Genomic DNA, 7,939 nt, shown 5'->3' on the forward strand with positions numbered 1-7,939 from the left:
GTGGCTCACGCCTATAATCCCAGCACTTTGGGAGGCCGAGACGGGCGGATCACGAGGTCAGGAGATCGAGACCATCCTGGCTAACACTGTGAAACCCCATCTCTACTAAAAAATACAAAAAACTAGTCGGGCGAGGTGGCGGGCGCCTATAGTCCCAGCTACTCGGGAAGCTGAGGCAGGAGAATGCTGTGAACCCGGGAGGTGGAGCTTGCAGTAAGCCGAGATGGCGCCACTGCACTCCAGCCTGGGTGACAGAGCGAGACTCCGTCTCAAAAAAAAAAAAAAAGTGAGGCTCGCCCTCCTGACACCTCTCTTAAGTGGCTCAGCCTGGAAAATCCTCTAGGAGACTTGCCCTTGACGACAGACAGACTCAGAGGTCACAGGTCCTGTGGGGTGTGGGGCCTGGTGTGGATGAGGCTGTCAGCCAAAGTGGTACTTCTGAGGCACCTATCAATAGATCACACAAAGTCCACTGCCAAGTAGTCACTTGGGCTGGGCCGGTAAAAGGCCCTGCTCAGCAGCCGGGAAAAGCTACTCTTCAACCCTTGGACTCCAACTGTGGCAGGATTCAGCAGAACTCAAGGTCCTGCTCATGAGGCTGCCTTTGGGTCTCGTGTGTGCCAGTTCCTGCCCTGAAGCCTTAAGTTTGAGAGTAAGACGGGAACAAATGGCCAGGAAGACGCCCATGAATTCGGGAAGCGTCCAAAGGTCTCAGGAGCAGCCCCTTCATTAACTGAGAGCTTTTACTTTCCTTTCTGATTTACTCCCCCAGAAAAATGTTAGAGCTGACACCTTCTTGGTGACTTTGGGTCATGAGCTCAAACAGGATCTCAGAGCTGGAAAGGCCATTAGAGATCATCTGTCCTGGCCGGTGCAGTGGCTCACGCCTATAATCCCAGCACTTTGGGAGGCTGAGGTGGGTGGATCACTTGAGGCCAGGAGTTTGAGACCAGCCTGGCCAATATGGTGAAACCCTGTCTCTACTAAAAATACAAAAATTAGTCGGGTGTGGTGGCAGGTGCCTGTAATCCCAACTACTCGGGAGGCTGAGGCAGGAGAATCATTTGAACCTGGAGGCAGAGGTTGCAGTTAGCCAAAGTCATGCCATTGCACTCCAACCTGGGCAACAGGGCGAGACTCCGTCTCCAAAATAAAATAGGCCAGGCACGGTGGCTCACTCCTATAATCCTAGCACTCTGGGAGGCCAAGGCAGATGGATCATAAGGTCAGGAGACTGAGACCATCCTGGCTAACACAGTGAAACCTGTCTCTCCTAAAAATACAAAAATGAAATTAGCCGGGTGTGGTGGCAGGTGTCTGTAGTCCCAGCTACTCGGGAGGCTGAGGCAGGAGAAGGGCATGAACCTGGGAGGTGGAGCTTGCAGAGAGCTGAGATCACGCCACTGCAGTCCTGCCTGGGCGGCAGAGTGAGACTGTACACATGCAGTTGCAGGTACTCAAGAGGCTGAGGCAGGAGGAATGCTTGAGCTCAGGAGTTCAAGGCTACAGTGAACTATAGTCATACCACTGCGCTCCAGCCTGGGCGACAGAATGAGATGCTGTCTCTAAAAAACAAACATAAACTAAAATCAGGACTGTTTTCTTTGTAGACAGTTTGAAATTCTGAAAGAGGCTGGGAGCAGTGACTCACGCCTGTAATCCCAGCACTTTGGAAGGCCAAGGCGGGCGGATCACCTGAGGTCTGGGGCTCGAGACCAGCCTAGCTAACATGGTGAAACCCCGTTTCTACTAAAAGTACAAAAAATTACTCAGGCGTGGTGACATGCACCTATAATCCCAGCTACTGGAGAGGCTGAGGCAGGAGAATCGCTTGAATCTGGGAGGCGGAGGTTGCAGTGAGCCAAGATCATGCCACTGCACTCCAGCTTGGGCAATAAGAGCGAAATTCCCTCTCAAAAAAAAGAAAAAAAAAAAAAGAAATTCTGAAAGATAGCTATCGAAAAATTGGCTCATCTGGATCACTGAGACCTGACAATTGCCAAATCTTAGAGCAGAAAATGACATCGAATCATAGTATTCTGCCCCTGGCTTCTAGGTTAGTAAATATCTCAGCAGTCCAAGATAAATGGCTATCCCTGCCCTTCTTGGCTGTCTCCAGGGATATGCTATCATGTCCTTTCACATATTCTGTAAAGATTTACACACCAAGCAAGAACAGGAGATGGAGTATACTAGTTTTAAGGGAGGAGACCACCCCTCATACTGTCTTATGCCCAATTTCTGCCTCCAAAGAAAGAAGAAGTAAAAACTAAAAGGCGGAAATGAAATCCACGGGCAGATAGCCCAGCGCCGCACCCTGGGCCTGGTTAAAGATCGACCCCTGACCTAATCGGTTCTGTTATCTATAGATTACAGACATTGTATAGGAATGCACTGTGAAAATCCCCGTCCTGTTCTGTTCCGTTCTAATTACCGGTGCCTGCAGCCCCAGTCACGTACCCCTGCTTGCTCAGTCAATCACGACCCTCTCATGCAGACCCCCTTAGAGTTGTGAGCCCTTAAAAGGGACAGGAACTGCTCACTTGGGGAGCTCGGTTGTTAGATACATGAGTCTTGCCGAAGCTCCCAGCTGAATAAAGCCCTTCCTTCTTTAACTCAGTGTCTGAGGGGTTTTGTCTGTGGCTTGTCCTGCTACAGTTTATTTATTTATTTTTGAAACAGAGTCTCGCGCCGTTGCTTAGGCTGGAGTGCAGTGGTGCAATCTCAGCTCGCTGCAACCACCACGTCCCAGGTTCAAGCTATTCTCATGTCTCAGCCTCCCGCCTAGCTGGGATTACAGGCAAGTGCCACCATACCCTGCTAATTTTTTTTCTTTTTTTTTTTTTTTTTATGAGATGGAGTTTCGCTCTGACACCCAGGCTGGAGTGCAGTGGTGCGACTCTGCACACTGGAACCTCCTCCTGGGTTCAAGCGATTCTCCTGCCTCAGCCTCCTGAGTAGCTGGGATTACAGGCGCCCGCCACCATGCCTGGCTAATTTTTGTATTTTAGTAGAGACAGGCTTTCACCATGTTAGCCAGGCTGGTCTTGAACTTCTGACCTCAAGTAACCCACCCGTCTTGGCCTCCCAAAATGCTGGGATTACAGGCAGCAGATGGAATATACTAGTTACTCAGAGTAGGTACCTGTGCCCTCCCCTGGGACTGGGGCCTGGCGTCAGCCACGCCCAGTCATATGCATTGCAAGTAGGAAAGGTGGCTCCTCAAAGGAAAACCTTCTATTATTAGAAGAAAGGGCTACAGAGAGCAGGAAGGGCAAACATAGCTCTGCGCATCACAGAGACCATGAGATTTCCTAGAGGTGACCAGCCTCTGCTGGATAGCGTAGGGTGAGCCTCAGCAGCTATTCCAGCGGGCCTTCTTGTGCTGTGGAGGCTGGAAGGAGAAAGCTGCACTTCCCAGATTGCATGCAGCTCAGATTCTGGGCGCAACCTGGGTCCTAGGTTGCTACTTATTAATAAATGCGTTTCTTCGAGATTTGAAAAGTGGAAGTGGGCCAGGCATGGTGGCTCACGCCTGTAATCCCAGCACTTTGGCAGGCCGAGGCGGGTGGATCACCTGAGGTCAGGAGTTCAAGACCAGCCTGGTCAACATGGTGAAACTCCATCTCTACTAAAAATACAAAAATTGACCAGGCATGGTGGCAAGCACCTGTAATCCCAGTTACTCGGGAGGCTGAGGCAGGAGAATCACTTGAACCTGGGAGGCAGAGGTTATGGTGAGCTGAGATCATACCACTGGGCGACAGAGTAAGACTCCATCTCAGAAAAAAAGAAAAAAAGAGATGAGGGGAGGGGAAGGGAATGGGAGGGAGAAGAGAGAAGAAGGGGAGGGGAGGGAAGGGGAATAGGGGAGAGAGGAGGGAAGAGGAGAGGAAGAGGAAGGGGAGGGGAGGGGAGGGGAGGATTAGGGGAAGGGAGGGAAATGGAAGGGAAGGGAAGGGAAGGGAAAGGAAGGGGTCATGCTGTGTTCTTGTTGTTCTTAGCTGTTTGCTTTTGGCAAGAAGGCCATGTGATACCCATGTCAAGTCTCCAGGTCTGAGGATATTGAGAGAAAACTGTGGAGGTAGCAGTGGCAGAATTCCACATTCTCGTGTATAGGTGGGGGCAGTGGCAGCAACCTCTTGGGCCCAGCTTCCTGGTACCTGGATTGTCACTAGAACAGAATGTCCTACAACTCAGCGTTCCTGTGGTTGACAGAGATAATGACTCCATTGGGAGTGTTCTGGGAGTCACTCCTGAAAGAAATCCTTGAGTCTGCTCCTCCTGCCCTTCCAGGGAGTTGGTAATCTTTCAGTTGCATAGATTACGTGTGCCTAGAACAGGCACAGTGGCTGATGCCTGTAATCTCAACACTTTGGGAGGCTGAGGTGGGAGGATCACTATAGCCTAGAAGTTGGACACCAGCCTGGGCAGCACAGTGAGACCCCATCTCTAAAAAAAAAGAATTTTTTTTTTTTAATTAGCTGAGAGTGGTGGCACACACCTGTAGTCTCAGCTACTTAGGAGGCTGAGGTGGGAACATCGCTTGAGCCCAGGAGGTCAAGGCTTAGTGAGCTGTGATGGCACCACTGCAGTCCAGCCTGGGTGACAGAGCAAGACCCTGTCTCTACAAAGGAAAAACAAATTCCTAAGATTTTTCAAGGAGCTAGCTCGTTGTTGAATGCGTGGAGGTTCTCAGTCTCTACGCTGTCACTCCTATTCTGCTTTCCCACCATGCTGTTCCATGCTGTGCCATCTCATTCCTTCATTTCTCCCAAATACTCTACCACTTCTCTCAAACCAGGTGTGCAGCAGACTTTACTGAAGATTTTCTTTTCTTTTTTTTGAGATGGAGTCTCGCTCTGTCACCAGGCTGGAGTGCAATGGAGCGATCTTGGCTCACTGCAACCTCCACCTCCTAGGTTCAAGCGATTCTCCTGCCTCAGCCTCCTGAGTAGCTGGGACTACAGGAGCATGGAACCACGCCCAGCTAATTTTTGTATATTTAGTAGAGATAGCTCACTGCAAACTCCACCTCCTAGATTCAAGTGATTCTCCTGCCTCAGCCTCCTGAGTAGCTGGGATTACAGGCACCTGCCACCACGCCCAGCAAATTTTTGTATTAGTACAGATGGGATTTCACCATGTTGGCCAGGTTGGTCTTGAACTCCTGACCTCAAGTGATCCACCCACCTTGGCCTCCCAATATGCTGGGATTACAGTTGTGAGCCACGGCGCCTGGCCTTTACTGAAGATTTGAGGTAGAGAAACACAACACACTACAGTGTGCAGTATGGCTCAAAATTGAACATTGGATATCACTGTCCAAAATAACCACCTGCCATTTTCTTGCCTGAAGATATTTCTTATTTAGTTATTTGCAACAGAGTCTTGCTCTGCCACCCAGATTCGAGTGCCCAGGTGTTGCTCACTCACTGCAGCCTCATCCTCCTGGGTAAAAATGGGGTTTCACCATGTTGCCCAGGCTGGTCTCGAACTCTTGGGCTCAATCGAACCTCCCACTTTGCCTCCCAAAGTGCTGGGATTACAGGCGTGAGTCACTATGCCAGGCCTATTTATTTTTTCACATGCCTGCTGCCTCAAATGAAGATATTTCCACCTCAAGGGCGGATCACTTAAGGTCAGGAGTTCGAGATCAGCCTGGCCAACATGGCAAAACCCCGTCTCTACTAAAAATAAAAAAAAACAGCTGGGCGTGATGGTGCGTGCCTGTAATCCCAGCTACTCTGGAGTCAGAGGCAGGAGAATCGCTTGAACCCGGGAGGCAGAGGCTACAGTTAGCCAACATTGTGCCATTGCACTCCAGCCTGGTTGACAGAGTGAGACTCTGTCTTTAAAAAATAGGCTGAGCGTGGTGGCTCATGCCTGTAATCCCAGCACTTTGGGAGGCTGAGGCGGGTGGATCACCTGAGGTCTGGAGTTCAAGACCAGCCTGGTCAACATGGTGAAACTCTGTCTCTACTAAAAATACTTTAAAAAATACAAAATTAGTCGGGTGTGGTGGCAGACACCTGTAATCCTAGCTACTCAGGAGGTGGAGGCAGGAGAATCGCTTGAACCCCAGAGGGGGCGGATGTTGCAGTGAGCTGAGATCGCACCATTGCACTGCAGCCTGGCCAACAAGAGTGAAACTCCATCTCAAAATAAATAAATAAATAAATAAATAAATAAATAAATAAATAATAAATAAATAAATAAATAGCTTCATGAAGCTAGTGACTACCGTAGTGAGCTCTGTGACTCTAGACACTTCTTCCCTTGCAGGCTGTGGGTCTTCAACGTCTTTAATTCCTACCACTGCCTCCCGGCAAAGCATTTGATTGCTCTGTTTTTTCAAAAGCATTTTCTCTCCTGTGCTTTCTTAACTGCGTCCTGGGGCAGGCGGCACTTTTGCTATTCATCAGCGTATGAGGTCCAACAAGCTATTTTCCTGCACAGGGGAATCTTCCTGCTGCTCTTCCGGGATCAGGAATGTGGCACCCCCGAGCCTGGTTTTCAAAATAGCATCCCCCCGCCTCCCCCACGCTCTGCCCTCTTTGATGTATACTGATGTGTAGAAAAGACCAAGAAGGTATCTACCAAAATGTCAATGGTTATGTGCGGGTAGAAAATTATATATCACCTTTATTTTCTTTCTTGTGCCTTTTAGTTTTCTACAATGAACCGGTCGGGCTTTTGAAAGGTATAAAAATAGTTATAAAACAATTCTCTGTGGCGTTCCCAGGAGGACAGCAAAGGAAAGTTTCAGAAAGGGAATCTTGCGATGGCCTGGAGAGCAGCCTGTCCAGGTGGGGTGAGGGGCTGCAGAGGGGGCCCGCCAGGAAAACACAGAACTGAGGGACTAGCCGGCACGTTTGACTATGCAGAAAATTGGATTAGGATGGGTTTACAGAGTCGCTGGAGAGTGTGGGAAGACGTACAGGTTCCAACAAAGCTGAGCACATGAAAAAAACCAAGACGTTCACCCCAGGGAAAACAAAAGAGAAATACATGTACTTGTCACTGGTATCTACATAGTCATCATAAGGAAGACGCTAAATATGTCTTTAGCCAAAACTGTATTAAAAGAAGTTGAGAAGGGCCGGGCTTGGTGGCTCATGCTTGTAATCCCAGCACTTTGGGAGGCCCAGGTGGGCAGATCACCTGAGGTCGGGAGTTCGAGACCAGCCTGGCCAACATAGAGAAACCCCGACTCTACTAAAAAGGCAGAATTAGTTGGGCGTGGTGGTGCATGCCTGTAATCCCAGCTACTCAGGAGGCTGAGGCAGGAGAATCGCTTGAACTTGGGAGGCGGAGGTTGCAGTGAGCCGAGAGTGCATCACTGCACTCCAGCTTGGGCAACAAGAGCAAAACTCAGTCTCAAAAAAAAAAAAAAAAAAAAAACGTTGAGAAGATAGGCGAAGAGGTGAAGTAAGACAGTTAAATCCTCCAAGTTCATAAATCCTTAAGTTCCTCCAAGGAAGCCCATGGGTGATATCTGCAACTGAAATTTTAAGAAATGCTGATATAAGCTTGTTATTGGAGATATGGTGATAAATACCAGAAAAAAATAGCTAAAAAGAAGTTCAAAGTGGTTGGATCTGAGAAGCAGGACTTGGGTAGGGAGTTGGGGAGCAGAAGGTGGCTGCTTTAAGGAAACTGTAAACCTTTTCCTTCTAGTGGACTCTTTAAAAACTCTGTTCCTATATTATTTTATTAAAGATAAAAAATTTTGAGGCTGGGTGTGGTGGCTCATGCCTGTAATACCAGCACTCTGGGAGGCCGAGGCGGGCAGATCACCTGAGGTCAGGAGATCAAGACCAGCCTGGCCATGGTGAAATCCCATCTCTAATAAAAATACAAAAAATTAGCCGGGGGTGGCAGTGCATGCCTGTAATCCCAGCTACTCGGGAGGCTGAGGCAGGAGAATCGCTTGAAC

Source organism: Rhinopithecus bieti, unplaced genomic scaffold (assembly GCF_001698545.2).
Source record: "Rhinopithecus bieti isolate Rb0 unplaced genomic scaffold, ASM169854v2 scaffold_22, whole genome shotgun sequence".
NCBI lineage: Eukaryota > Metazoa > Chordata > Mammalia > Primates > Cercopithecidae > Rhinopithecus > Rhinopithecus bieti.